We start from the raw sequence: 15,146 nt of genomic DNA on the forward strand, positions 1-15,146 counted from the left end.
CCCACATACATCCCAAATACCTGTTTTACTGCAGCCAACTCGTCCTTTACCCTTAAACAGTTCCCTGTGTATTTCCTGAGAACAAGGATATTCTCTTACACAACCAGAGTACAGATGTCAAAAATCAAGAACTTAATCTACTCATCGTCAAATATGGGTTACATAGTTCATATTCCAGTTCTGCCGATTGCTCTATAAGGTCCCTACCGCAATCCCCCTTCCCCTCAATACAGCATCCTGTGTCACACCTAACGTCATGTCTCCTTTATTTCCTTTCATCCAAAACAGTTCTTTAGCATTTCTTTGTCTTCCATTTCATTGACATCTTTGAAGAATACAGGGTATATATGCATCTCTGAAAGAAATACTACATAAATGAAGTTTTGTTCTTTTCCTAGAGTATCACATAGACAAGACGATGTCAACTTGTTCCGTTATTGGTAATAATTTTGATCACTTGGTTAAAATTTGCCATATTTCTCCACTGCAAAATAACCACTTTTTCCCTTAGTAATTAAATAGTAAGTTATCTGTGGGAAGATATTTTGAGATTACGTTTTTAAAACATTCACCTGAGAGTTTTAGTACTCACTGGCAATTCTTGTCTGAAGCATGTTACACTGACAATTATAAAACGACGGGTTTTTTGGTAAATCTATTATTCCTTCTGCATTTACCAGGTGGCACTCTAACTTCAGTAAGGTATGTTCCCTTCTCCCCACTCGTTCTTCCCTTAATCGGCTAGCAGCATGGACTCAGAGACTTATTTTATTATTAATGTCATTATTCATTCTGATGATCAAGCTGCCCCAGATTTGCCAGTGGGAGCCCCATCGAGCAGACTCGCGTGTTTCTCAGTTTTTGAGCACTTCCTTATTTCCTGGCATAACAAGTTCCAGATTCATCTTGTAAGTTCTCTGCCTCAGCTCTGAAATCAGCCATTTCTCCAAGGGGCCCTGGTTCCTTTTAGTGGACACTGTTATTTAGAAATGAAGACCTGAGAGCTAAGTATGCTCATAGATAGTGGACAAAGCTGGGAAAGACAGAAATTTCATGTGATTCAACTCTATGTGTTATCTGTGTGTATCCCTGACTTTTAAATATGAATGAAAACCAAAGGGTTACGTCTCAGGAAAGCTCTGTCGTGAAAGGCCTCGAGCAAAACAGACAAGGCAAGTTGGAGGAAAGACTATACCGGACAAAGAGAACATAAAAGTAAAATTGATATCCTCAGAAAGAGAAGATGATGCATCCATGAAGTAAAAACTGGTACTCTTTTAAAGGGCACAGAGGACAATTAGCAGGCTAACAAAAAGAAAACGATTTCCAATCCAGAAACTTATACCCAGTGAAACTTTCAATCAAGAATACAGAGAGACACAGGAAGACTCAAAGGATTTGCCTCCTACACCCCTTTCTCGCAGAAAACTACTGGAGACTGTGCGTCACTTAAACAAGGGGAAGAGCAACAAGAGAGACAACAGAGAATACAGAAACAGGAGATTCAATGTAGGAGAGAGGCAAAAAGACACCCGACCCCATCACCCCAGGAGACAACTGTGTTCCCAGCAGGGCAAGTAAGCAGTCCCCACTGGAGTAAGCACAGATTTCTCCAAAAAGATAATGATGATGGAATACCTAACCATGTAACTGGCTGAAAGCTTGAGGCTAAATTAGTGATTAATACATATTTTTTTTAAGTGATGCAACATTTCCAAGGAAAACCAAAAGTTGTTTAGTAAAGTATTTTATAACTTACCACTTAACATTATAAATAGCACACAGGGTCATAATGATAAACCTAAATGTTGATTTGACTAAAACTGCAATAAAACGATATTGGAAGGATAAGGAAGATAAAATGTGGGGAGGAGGGTGCAGTGAGGGGAGAAGAGAAAGCTAATCCTATATTCCGTATCTTTTCATAGTGGCAAATCAATAGATATGCTTAAAACTAAAACCCTCGGCAAGCATGCATGCAGTACACACTCTTCAGACACATAGAGGTAAATATTTATTATTTAATTGGCTAAAAGAGTTCAAAATATCATAGCTGCCTTCAGGAAAGGGTAAAAAAAGGTGGGGTGGCTAAGAATCGCTGTTCATCTTATCCAAACTCCTAGGCCTAGCTTATTCTTAACTGTGAATGTGTAAAACTTTGACCAAAACAATTTTTTAATAAATTTTTTAAGAAGAATGCTAGACTGGGAAGGGACAGTAAATGCAGAGAGCAGAGCACTACATCAGCTACTCACTAGCTGTGTGACTTAAGTTATTTAACCCGAGAATCCATTTCTTCACCTATAAAATAAAGGAATTAGACTAAATTAACTCTAAACTTTCTTCCTGCTTCAATAATTTATGAATCTAATATAAAGTAATCAAGGCTTTAAATATGGTGCCAGTGGCTAGAGACATTAGCCAATTTAATTACAGAAATAATTAAGCAGGCTGGGTGAAAGAATATACGGAGAGAAGTAGGGGGAAAAAACTGATTTAAGTCTGTGGGTACTGAGAGAGGGTGTTGATGGTGAAGGAGAAGTTAGAAAGGTATAGTTTAAGAAATGAAGACAAAGAGCTCCTGATCCTGGCCTGGAAAGAATTTAACGTATCTTGACAAACTATGACATGATACCCTTGAGAAAAAGCTAACGAGGCCATAAAGAGATGTTTGTTTTGAAAGTTAAAAATATACAGATGATGGTGGAATCCATGAGGATGATGAAAGGTTCTTCCCACAGAATACAGAAGCTCAAAAGGGGGCGATTCTTCCCCAGTGTTTCATTCCTAGAAAACTGTAAGCTTTCCATCATAGCTCAAGACAAACATGAGAAAGGGCACAGCTAGGGAGCAGACTACCTACCTAAGGACAGTGGGGAGGGAGCAGCATCACGTCATGGAAGCTGAAGGAGAAAAAACACGGGTTTGCTAATAAATAGTATGTCATTTAATAGCTGATGTCTTAGTCCGTTATCCAGCTGTTTCAATGGCTTATAAACAGCAAGAATTTACTTCTCACTTCTCTAAAGACCAGGAAGTCCAAATCACAGCATCTGCAGGCTCTGTGTCCAGTGAGGACCCACTTCCTGGTTCACAAATGGCCATCTTTTCACTGTGTCCTCTGATGGTGGGAAGAGGCCAGGGAACGCTCTGGGGTCCCATTCATTAGGACCCCACCCTCATGCCCTAACCGCCCAATACCAACACACTGAGGATTAGGGTTCAACATATGAATCTTGGGGGAGACACAAATGTTCAGTCTATGGCAGTTGGTATCATTAGATTATTCTCTCAGAGTAAATGGACCCAGAAGGGCCCCCTCAAAAAAGGAAATCAAGACTCAAAAAATAATAATAAACTATTTATTTTTGTCAATCATTCCTTAAGAGTCACATTTCAGTCAACAGCCATGTAAGCTAATCCTATCCCAAAGTGTCTCCTCTTTTCAATCCTTCTGATTCTGATTAAGGCCACTGAAGAGAAAGCAAGAACAACACAATTACAAAAAACTGAGCCGTCAGGAATGAGGACTAGTTATGGCCCAAAAGAGCAAAAGAACACATTCTCAACAAAACAGTATCTAAATATGTACTTGCTTAGTCACAGCACTCCAGAACAGCAAGAAGGGACATCTATCTTCCCTTACAGAGCCTTTGTGCGAGCGTTATACAAGTGCTTCTCTATGTTCTTGGGCATTATTCCTAGTTTACAGCTGAGGATAAGAAGGACCTACTCCAAATAACCCTTACATTGAACACTGAATTTATTTTTTGAAAAAGCTCACCGTAGGATAATAGGCAGTAACCATCTGCTCTACACTGTCATATGAATTATTACTATAAATTCCACGACATTCCTGACTGCTGCAAATTCACAGGAGGAAGCCATAGCTATTACATAACCTACAAGAAAGTATTTCCTCCTTATATCACAGCCAGCTAAAAACACCCTCTCAATTACAGACAGGTGATACCTAGAGCCCAAAGCCTGGGCACACAAAAGCAAGTAACTCTCGAGTTCCTGCTACTCTCAGAAGTCCTGCGGTGGGCCAACTCAATCGGAGTATCCTTTTAATGTGGGCCCTGATCCACTTCTGCAAGTTCTCCTTGTGTATATTCCCCAAATCACCCAGTCTAAAGCGATGGGAAAAAAACCCATCTCTGTGTGAGGTCTTGTTCATTGCATCCTCAGTGCCTAGCACACTGCGGATATGAAAAAAAATGCACAAAATTTTGACTACAAAAATCATGAAAACTGAGCATGTGCACACACACACACCAGCTAATTTCAGAAACACCAATCCTTTTAATAGAAGCCATGGCAAGACTATCAAGGCTTCTAAATCACTAATCAAAAATCACAGTACCAACAATGCAAAAAGACTACTGTCTAAAGTATAAAACACCAAGGTAAATCCATACCACCTCTTAAGAGTAAAATCATGGATGGAGAGTACTTGAAGCACAAACGTTGGCACCTGATTGGTTTACATCATCGTCTGGCTATGCACCCTAATGGACACTCAAATCACTGCAGTCATGCATGAAGCCAGCCCAATCTAAGTTGCTATTAAAATGGAGCCAAGTCATAAATTAGTAAATTAGCATCCCAAGGAAAGCCCGGAGAACCAACTCTGCCTGTTACGACAACATGCAAAGATGTAGAGCAAGGGCACGAGAGACCCTTGATCCCAAGCGCCAAGCTGCACGTAGCCGACTCAGGCCCGGCACACAGCGAGCCCAGCTGGTGTCTAAGCTGAAGCCGCCACAGTCCAGAGTACAGTAGCAAGATGCCTTTTTGGAGGGCATCTTGGTCATCAAGTGATTACTCTGTGAAATAAAAGTCTAGAGACTGAAAAACAGGCTGAGCGCCGTGAAGGGGAACGAATGTGTTCACTGAAAGCAAAGATAGGATTTTCAACTAGCAAACAAGATACGTAAGTGATGGAAAAGGAAGAGAACTCTTAATACAGGTTCTCGGGTGCCGTCCTGAAGAACGGATGAAATATAAACCAGGCCCAAGCTTCCACCAGCTGGCTATACCAGTCCTAGTAAGCTCCAAGTCAATTTTTCCTACTTGCGAACACAAACCCAATCTCTCGTCGGCAATTGTAAGCACACTCGTGAGGCCTTGGTCCCTACCACTAACACGTGAAGTTCTCCAAAACAAGTTGCTGTTAAGTAAGTGCTCTAGGCCTGCGCTGCCCAGGACAGTGGCGACCAGCCCCCTACGGCTACTGAGTACTTGCCCTGTGGCTAGTAAGACTAAGAAACTGAATTTTCAATCGTTTCATATCGAGCACAGATAAAGAGTATCATCGTTATACGAAGTTCTACAGGACAACACCGGTGACTCACATTCAAAAGTAACCACAGAATAAATGTTTATGGTCTATAATCCTGAGTAAATTCATATCTGTAGGCTTCAACTTTCTCAAGCGAAAAATGTAGAGTTCAACTAGATTGCCTCCCGCTAAAGAAATTAGTGCAACGTATAAATTGTCTTCATTAGAACTGTTGCAATGTCATTTAAGTCCCACACCCCCTCAAAATGATGGCAGGTGACACCGACCTGACGTGCAAGGTCATCACCTTCCCGCTCACACCACCGAGCTTCCTGGGGAGGCTGGGAGAACAGATTCAGTTCAGTCGGCCTTCGGGCAAGTAACCTCACCTCTCTGCGCCTGGTTTCTTATCTGTAAAAGCACCACTGCAGATGCTTCAAATCCTAAACTTCTCTCCTATGGCTCTGAGAAGGAAAGAAACATGAGATACAAAATATAAGTGAAACCAGGATATTCAATGAAACGAAAGGAATTGTTAAATAACCATAGTCTCAAACGCTAAAGACAGGAAGTCAATTTAAACAAGCTCTTAAGAGTCCTGACGACAGAGAACGTGAAGTTGTACAGCATCACGTACGCTGGTGGGAGCAGGATTCAGTCTGTCCGGGTGTCCCTGGTATTTTACGTTTCTTTAAGTCTGTACGTGGATGCGTGCTACCTCCCAAGGCTGACCTGCAGAAAGGTCAGCAGAACCAGGTTAGTGCAGGTGGCAGCACACACAAAGGTCTGTCCTGTCCCTTTCCCCCACAAAGAGCTGACCTAGAAAGTCTTCCTCCCACAGACTGCTACAGTATAATGAATGCCATTGCTACATTATTCTGGGTTCTCAAACAACATCGTATCTTGCCTCCTTTTCAAAGACCCAAGCCAAGTACAATGGGGTGCTCTCCTGATAGGAGCTGTGGTTACTTTTAGGAGCGGTAAGGTAACTAGGGTGTGAAGTCATCCATGAAGCCTGTGCAGTGGTGGACAACCCAGCCCACACAGAAGACCAGACGGGGTCCCCTGAAAAGAATCCTAACAGGCATCTGGCCCTTTCCTCGGCTGCTGGGAAGGTGCTCGGGCCTCCCGAGGAAGCCAAGGCAGCGTCGGGGTGAGGCCCTCACTTCACCGGCGCCCAGCACTCACCTGCCGCATGGCCTCTGCCTCTGCCTCGGAGCTCACTGGCCTCTCCTCAGCATGAGGTGTCAGTCACGGAGGATAAGATCAATGCCCTCGTTAAAGCAGCTGGGGCAAATGTGGAACCTTTCTGGCCAGGCCTGTTTGCAAAGGCTCTGGCCAATGTCAACCTCGGGAGCCTCCTCTGCAGTGTGGGGGCTGGGGGACCTGCCCCAGCAGGAGGTCCTGCCCCTCCCCCACTGCTGCCCCGCTGAGGAGAAGAAAGGGGAAGCAGAGAGAGAACAATCTGAGGAGTCTGTTGATGACATGGGCTTTGGTCTTTTTGACTAAACCTCTTGTAACATGTTCAATGAAAAGCTAAGCTCTGGGGGGAAAAAAGGAAAGAATCCTAACAGGTATCTGGAGAAGGGAATACAGACTAATAACTTACTAAAAAGCAGACGGTCAAGGCAGAATGACAGGCTTCACACAGCTCTCCAAAGGCACATTTCCAAGTACCTTGTGTGGCCTATACCAGCCCACTGATGCTTTCCTCAATCGTGAAAAGGGGTGGGGGAGTTACTCCCAAAGAGCCTGATTTAAAGCATGGAGGGGGAAAAAAACAACAGATTCTGCTTCCCGAGAGAACGTTTTACCTGACAGACTTCTCATGTATCACAGTTGACTGAGACAGGCCACCACTGACGACCATTAAGTTTTCACATTACAAAAATCCCCCCGAGTTCCCAGCTGGGAACTGCGGGACCCAACACTGAGCGTTCTGTTAGCAGCACGCGTGGCACAGCACGCGTGGCCAGGCAGTTCTCCTGGAGGTCGCACTGGTCCGTACTCCCAGCAGCCAAGGACAAACGCCTGTCCCCTCACAGCCCTGTCTTAGGAGCACTGTTGGCATGTGTGAGAGCCACTTATTCTTCGCTTTTCTGCCAACTGTCTGTTGACGTCCTTTGTCCACTTTTCCCCTGGCCTAGTCTTCTCAATGGTTTGCAGTGGTTATTTAAAAGTAAGAAAATGAGCCCTTTGTCCGACAGCATTCCCTCTTCAGCTCATTCCAATGTGGGTCTACCTGTACCACTAACTGAGACCGCTCTTCCACGTCAGTGACTTCCAGGTGGGGCCAGATCCAAGTGCAACTCTTCCGTCCTCATCGCAGCCTGGCCCTGAGCAGCAGCTGCCGGCAGACCCGCCTCAGCGGGACATCCGCCTCCCCAGGCTCCTCTGACCTCATCCTCTCCTTGTTTCCACACCGCCACTTCTCAGTCTCCTTAGCCAGGTCTCCGCTCGTTTCTTCCTCTTCTACACAACTGCTATGCTGGAGGTTCCCACGGGGTTCCACCTGTGGACACTGCCTATTTAGTACACACTCCCCAGGTAAACACATTGGCTGTGGTGTCAATTCACATCTGTTCTAGTCATGCTGTTGCCCCAGCAACAGAAACAAAGCCCGGGAAGAAAAAAAAAGTGATCTTGACTAAATGAAGCCATTTCTGTGCTTGTTAAGGTACTTCTATAAACAGAGTTGAGACCTAACTTTACAAAACCAGTAAGAGCATCTCGATGCTTCAAACACAGGTACCCAACTCCTCCTGGCCAACATTCCCCTTGGACGTCCACAAGCCCATCCAACTTAAGATCTCCAAAAGGAGCTTTTGCTCTCTATCGCACACCGGCCACTGATCAAATCGTTTCCCCACCAAGTCTCCCCGGTCTCAGAAAAGGCACACCCTGTGACAGAGGAGCCTGAAAACGCCCTGGCTCCTCTTTTGCCTCCCAAACTCATTCATCCACATTTTGTCAATTACACCTTTTGAGTATCTCCCCTCCCCCATCTTCTTCTGCCACCACCTGAAAGACAGAATCAGCTTCCCAATTCATCTTCGTGCATCTCCAAGCCACTGTTTATTGGTGTTCCTAGTCAATGTCCCCCACTACTCCATGTGAGCAATGACAATTCTGATCCATGCAGTCCGCTATGGTAGCCCCAGAAGGCTTTTCAACACTTGAAGTGCAGCTAGTTCAAATTGAGATATGCTGTGAATGTTTTCAAAGACTTAGGACAAAAAAAAAAAAAAGTGAAAACATCTCAATAATTTTTTATGTAGATTACATGTTGAAATGATGCAATTTTGAATTACTGGGCTAAATTACATATTTTAAAATTATTTTTACCTATTTCTTTTTACTTTTTTCATGAGGCCACTAGAAAATTTAAGATTACACAGGTAGTCTGCATCGTATCTCTATGAAACACTGTCCCGAGCGTGTCACTGAGGGCACCAGCACCGTGGCCACCTTTTTTAACCACTTGTGACCAAAGCACAGAAAGCACCAGGCCTGAGATGAGGCAGGTACCCAGATGCCAGCTGAGTGAATTATGGCCAACAATTACTATCATCTATGCATTTCACTTAAAAACAAAACACTAAAAATTTAATTTACTTGAAGTTAAATGATACTTTAAAAATACAATTTGTATTAGGAAAATATCTTTCTAAGTTTAAACTTAAGAAATTCATGAATTTTAAGAACTAATTTGTCTCTTTCTCTTATGTTCATTCCAATCCTGTTGTCACTAATTTTTCTAATTTTTCATTGCTAAAGCTTCCACCGTGTTTCCCTGAAAATAAGACTTAGCTGGACCATCAGCTAGCTCTAATGTGTCTTTTGGAGCAAAAAATAATATAAGACCCGGTGTTATATTGTATTATATTACCTGGTCTTATAGTAAAACAAGACCAGGTCTTATATTAATTTTTGCTCCAAAAGACGCGTTAGAGCTGATGGTCCGGCTAGGTCTTATTTTTGGGGAAACATGGTATGAGAAAGCGAAGACCGGAAATTTACGGTGGCCGCAAGAGACCTTAAGCTTTTGAGTCATCAACCCTTAAAACATTGGTCATCACACCTAAAAACATCAGCTGCAAGAGAAAAGTAAGCTGGTGGACAGTACAAGAAAAATACAAGTAGACAATCAACACGGAAAGTCTGAGTAACAAGAGCCGGACCTTGCTATGTTATGCCCCGCAACATTTTAAACTACCGGAGAGGGTATGGCATTCTCAAGATGACAAAGCTTACAGTCAGTGTGTTGTCATTCTACAGAAGACAGAAAATGCCTGCTCAGATGACCTCACAAGCACACAGAAAGTAATGAGATAGAAAGTACGTTCCAAAACAGACACCACTACATTTTAAGCATAGAACAACTCTGATCTGTATGAATTTCAATGCGGTTTAGTTTGGAAGTCTTTCAAAAATTTCAATTTGGGTCTACATTCAGCCTCCAGAGACAGATCACAGCCAAAGAATCGACACCAGTGAGAGTGCAACAAAGCTTACTCCCACAGAGAAACTTACAGCTACCTGGCTACAGAACAAAGAACTCTGTGGGGTCACCACAAAACAAACAGTCCAGCCCTTCCACAAAGAGATGGCAAGGGGGGGAAACGAAGAATAGGGACTCTGTAAGCTTTTGAAGTTGGTGGGCTTCCATTGGATCCTGATTAGCCAAAGCTATTAAACTGTACAGAAAATTATGATATTTGAGACAACTGGAAATCTCAACTCTGACTAGGTATTAGATAATATTAAACAATACTGTATGGGGTTTTTTTTTTTAAAGATATGATAGTTGTATGGTTATGTACAATTAAAACAAAAAATGTGTTTATCTTTGAAAGATATATACTGATACAGTATTTACAGAAAAAAATACTTTAGGATTTTCTTCAAAATATGGAACAGGTTAACCATAAAGGAAAAAATTTAATAAATTACATTAATATTAACTTTTCTTCCTCAAAAGACAATGACAAACAACAGAGCAGGAGAAGATTCACCGTCCTTGCATCTCCTGAAAAGACTCACCCAGAATAAAAGAAATCCTACTGAGTGTCGTGTTTGGAAACACATTCAAATCCCTGACACTCATTCTTTCAAGAAAATGGAGCCCAACTCCCTTCCTTTAAGTGTAAGCTGGATGATTTAAGTGAATCTCTTCTAACAAACAGAACATGGCAAACAGAAATTCCCCGACTTCTGAGGCTGTCATAAAAAAGACAGCATCCGTCCACATGGCGCTCTTTCTCTCAGATCACTCTCTGGAGGGGAAGTCAGTCACTTAGGCACCCCTGTCAAAGACCCAGTAAAAAGGCACGGTGGCCTCCCACCCATAGCCACGCACGGGAATGAGCCACCTCAGGAAGGATCCTTCAGAGGGCTGATCACATCCAAGCCAAAACCACTCAGCCAAGCCACTCCCTAGTTCCTAACCCACAGAAACTGTGAGATAATAAATATTTATTGTTGTTACAAGCCACTAAGTTAGGGGATAATTTGCAATGCAGCAACACAGTTAATGTGATAAGAAAAACAGATAAAGCGATAGAAAAAGAGAACAAAAGACTTAAATATATCTTCATTAAAAAGGATATTGAAATGACCTATAAAAGTATGAAAAATTGCTTGACTTCACTATATTGCAAATTGAAACTGTCATTAAGATAACACAAACAGCTACTGTGTTTCCCCGAAAATAAGACCTAGCCGGACAATCAGCTCTAATGTGTTTTTTGGAGCAAAAATTAATATAAGACCTGGTATTATATTGTATTATAATAGAGCATATGTTACATTACATTATATAAGACCCGGTCTTATTTTACTATATTAATTTTTGCTCCAAAAGACGCATTAGAGCTGATTGTCGGGCTAGGTCTCCTTTTCGGGGAAACACGGTAGGAGTGTAACTAGAATGAAAAAGATGAAAAATACGTAAGCTGGTACTGCCACTTTCGCAGACACAGCCAGTCCTCCAAAGTTGGACATATGCGTACCTCTGTGGCCTATCATTTTCACTCCTACATATATTCCCAAAAGAAATGCATGCATATGTTCACCAAAAGACACAAACTTTGAATGTACAGAGCAGCACAATTTGTAATGGTCCCAAACTGGCATCTATCCAAATGTCCATCAACAGAATAGATAACTTCATACAATGAAACTTCATATAACAAGAACAAATCATCATCACTACGTGCAATAACATGTATAGTCCCATACACAAAGCAAGAGAAAGAACTCAGACACGAGAGAAGATTCTACTTATTTAAGGAACAAAACTAGGCAAAACTAATCAGTGCAGTTAGATCCCAGGGTACCAGCTGCCCTCGGCAGGGAGGGAAGGACTGGTCATGGGCAAAGGGGACATGAGTGTTGCCAATTACCCAGGTGAGGTTCAACTTGGGAAGGTTCATTTCTGATACGCATACTTTTGGGTATTTCTAGTGTAATTCGACAGTTTTAAACTAGCAACAACACAGGAGAGAGGTGGGGAACGGGGGAGTAAGTGGGACAGGACTGGCGGCGGCTATGTGGCGGCTGGGGCTGGGTAACGGGTTCATCCTGCTGTTCTTCCTACATTTATGCACGTTGAAGTTTTCCCACATTTTGAAAATTTCTTAATATAAAAAAGGCTACAAATGCTGGTGAAAGTATAAACGAGCATAATTTTTCTAAACACAGATATCAAAAGGTGTTAAAATCTACACATCCTTTGCCCAAATTATTGAATTTCTCTGAGCTTACCCTAAGGTGTTTATCTTGAGTAAAAGGTCTTAAAACAACGTCCAAAGAATTTAAAAGAGGAAAAGAAGTCTAAATAGAGAGGACACAGGATACTATAGGGACCACCACAGGGCAAATAATCTAGGTCATCCACGAATACACGGTACCAAACTATCCAATGATAAATAATGATTTTATCTGCACCAAGGTTTTTATCCATCCAAGGAAACACAGGCATTAAAAATGATGTGATCATATGCAAAGACGCTCCCCATCCTTATGTCATCAGGGACATGCAAATTAAAACGCGATACCACCACACACCCATTAGATTGGCCAAAATCCAGAACACTGACACCACCAAATTCTGGCGAGATTGTGGAGCCAAAGGAACTCTCACTCACCGCGGTGGGAACTCAACATGGTGCAGCTCCTTTGGAAGACAGTGTGGCAGCTTCTTACAAAACTAAACATACTCTTACCATCCCATCTAACAATCACGTTCTGTATTTAGCCGAAGGAATTGAAAACGTTTGTCCACACAAAAACCTGCACGTGATGTTTACAGCAGCTTTCTCCATAACTGCTAACACTTGGAAACAACCAGCATGTCCCTCAGCAGGTGATGGACAAACAAACTGTGGTCCATCCAGACGACGGAACACCACTCAGCATTCAAAACAATGAGCTCTCAGCCATGAAGTCATGGAGGAATTTTAAATGTACAGTGGTACCTCAGTTTCCGAATGTGATCCGTTCCGTAAGGTTCGAGTTCCGAAATGTTCGAAAACAGCCGACAGCTAGGCCCCAGGATCTTGCACTCAGCAGAAGCCACGTGACATGTTCGACTTCCGAGGCGTGTTGGAAAACCGAAGCACTTACTTCTGGGTTTACAGCGTTGTTTACCGAAATGTTTGTCAACGGAGACGTTCGAAAATCGAGGTACCACTGTATATTACAAAGTCAGAGAAGCCAGTCTGCAAACATTACATACTGTGTGAGTCCACTATATGACATTCTGGAAATGGCAAAACTATAGAGACAGTAAAAAGGTAAGTGGTTAAGTGGGAGGCAGGAACGAATAGGCAGAGCACAGACGATTCTTAGGGCAGTGAAACTATTCCGTATAATACACGGGTGGATACATGTCCTTATACAGCTGTCCAAACCCAGAGAATGTGCACCACCAAGAGTGGACCCTCACGTAAACTGTGGACTTTGGGTGATAATGACGTGTCACGTAGTTCAAAACGTACCGCTCTGGTGCTGCTGATAGTGGAAGGGGCTGCGGGTGGGGCAGGGGGTATACCGGCAACTTTCTGTACTAATGGCTCAACTCTGCTGTGAACCTCAAACAGCGCTAAGAAATAAAGTTTATTAATTTTTAAAAAGGGTCAAAATATAAATTTCACATTATGCATATTTTACAATAAAAGATCTGCTAATTGTTGATTTATAGAACTTAAAAACAATGTCATATGTCATTTGAAAAGGAGATGAATAGAAAAAGCTTCCTTTAAAAAGGTTTTTTCCACTGCTTAATAGTTGTACTTTACATGCAAAGACAAAAAGCAAAAGAATCCAACTTATAATTTAGCATTTTACCTATTTCTGCAGCAAACACTGCACTTATAAAGCTTCTAAGAACAAAGTGCTTATTATATGAAATAAGAGCTGAATTGTGATTTAATAAATCTAAAGCCCACTGACATGGAAATGGCTATTAGGTACATTTTCAGTCTGCAGCAATTAAAAAGAATGAGGCAGATCTCTAGTACTTCATGGAACTCGGTGAAGAATAATGAATGATAAAATAAGTGTATACTCCCAACACTGTGTAATTTCCATAGCACATGTGAGTATGCAAATACATAGTAAAAAATTAAGACGGTAGACACAAACTATTAACAGCAGAACGTGGAAAAGGATTTGGAGGTGATTAGAGGAGATTTTAGTCTTATCTATAATTTTACTTTTTTCCAAAGCAAATATAATCATATACTAATTTTAAAAAACAACAACAAAAAACTATGGTTTTTGTATTCCAAACAGAAAAACAGCAATAGAATAAAAAAGATTATTTCATAAATTCATAATGTCCTACCTCTAGTCAAGACTTCAACACCCAAGCCAGTAAGAGATTTCATAAAATATATTAATCATTAACAAAGTAAGCTTGGCCTCAACCACTTGTTCTGTTTTTGATTTTTACATTAGAATACTTGCCTTGCCTGCCCCCACAACCCTTCATGAATTCCAATTACCCAAAGTTATCTTCTATGGAAAAGGGAGAACTTTAATAATCTTAGATTTCCATTTTACATACGAAAAAACTGGGGCTCAGAGGTGAAATAATTTGCCCAAAGTCAGCCAGCCAGTCAGTGGTCAAACCAAGGCTCTGATGCAATTCTCAACAATTTAATGACCCTTCTGCTACACATTTTGGCTCCACCGCCTCCCTCCCTCCCAGAGGCGGCTTCTCACATGAAAGACGAACTTCCCACACTCATCTGGAGGGAGAACAGTTAAAAAGCAATGCTTGCAATGAATGGAGCACAAGTGACAACAACAATCACTGGGCAAACAGGACACAATTTACACCTCCCCCGTGTAAGGCAGGTGGGTGAGCTCCGGCAGGCTCTGAAGGCTTCCGCAACTCACAAGGAAATCCATTAGTAACTGATGCCAAGAAGTGGAAAACGAGGCCTGACAATAAAATATGGTAAATGGCAGGAGTGGACTCTACTTTCTCCTGGGGAGAAAAACAAACATGCCCAGTGATGTTTATTTTGAATCCTCACAACAATTCTGCTGACCCAGCTCTCTGCTCCCCTTGTCACCGTACAATCCTTTCCCATGCTTTCCTCAACGCTCTGGAAGACTATCAAAACTGAGTTTTTGGAAGTTTGATGAAAACTGTGGTTCTGTTGCCTCTGCATTTCAAACTCTTTGGCCTTGCTGAAAATTACTGGGACAGGATGAAGCAAAGGCTCCCGGGATCAGCAGTGTGGGCACCAAACCATCTACCCTCCTCAAGGAGGACCGTGGCAGACGCATGACCGCAATGGACAGGGTCTGCTTACCATTGCGTCACAAGAGAATTCCAACCCTAGCCCAG

General features: G+C 42.2%; 1 protein-coding gene across 31 annotated transcripts in view; it reads right to left on the reverse strand.

The window, feature by feature from the left end:
* PPP6R3 (protein phosphatase 6 regulatory subunit 3) overlaps positions 1 to 15,146 on the reverse strand; it is a 121,311-nt gene that overhangs the window by 92,341 nt on the left and 13,824 nt on the right. For 4 of the 31 annotated variants that reach the window (XM_081064571.1, XM_081064575.1, XM_081064569.1 and 1 more), the window contains exon 2: positions 5,572 to 5,748. The exons of 24 other annotated variants lie outside the window; for them this stretch is intronic. The gene's annotated coding sequence lies outside the window, so the exon portion shown is untranslated. Of the gene's footprint in view, positions 1 to 5,571; positions 5,749 to 5,921; positions 6,017 to 6,472; positions 6,504 to 15,146 lie in introns of those variants that run through there. 3 more of the 31 variants (XM_081064567.1, XM_081064580.1, XM_081064572.1) reach the window with 2 other exon arrangements.

Source organism: Rhinolophus hipposideros (genome assembly GCF_964194185.1).
Source record: "Rhinolophus hipposideros genome assembly, chromosome: 10".
Lineage (NCBI taxonomy): Eukaryota > Metazoa > Chordata > Mammalia > Chiroptera > Rhinolophidae > Rhinolophus > Rhinolophus hipposideros.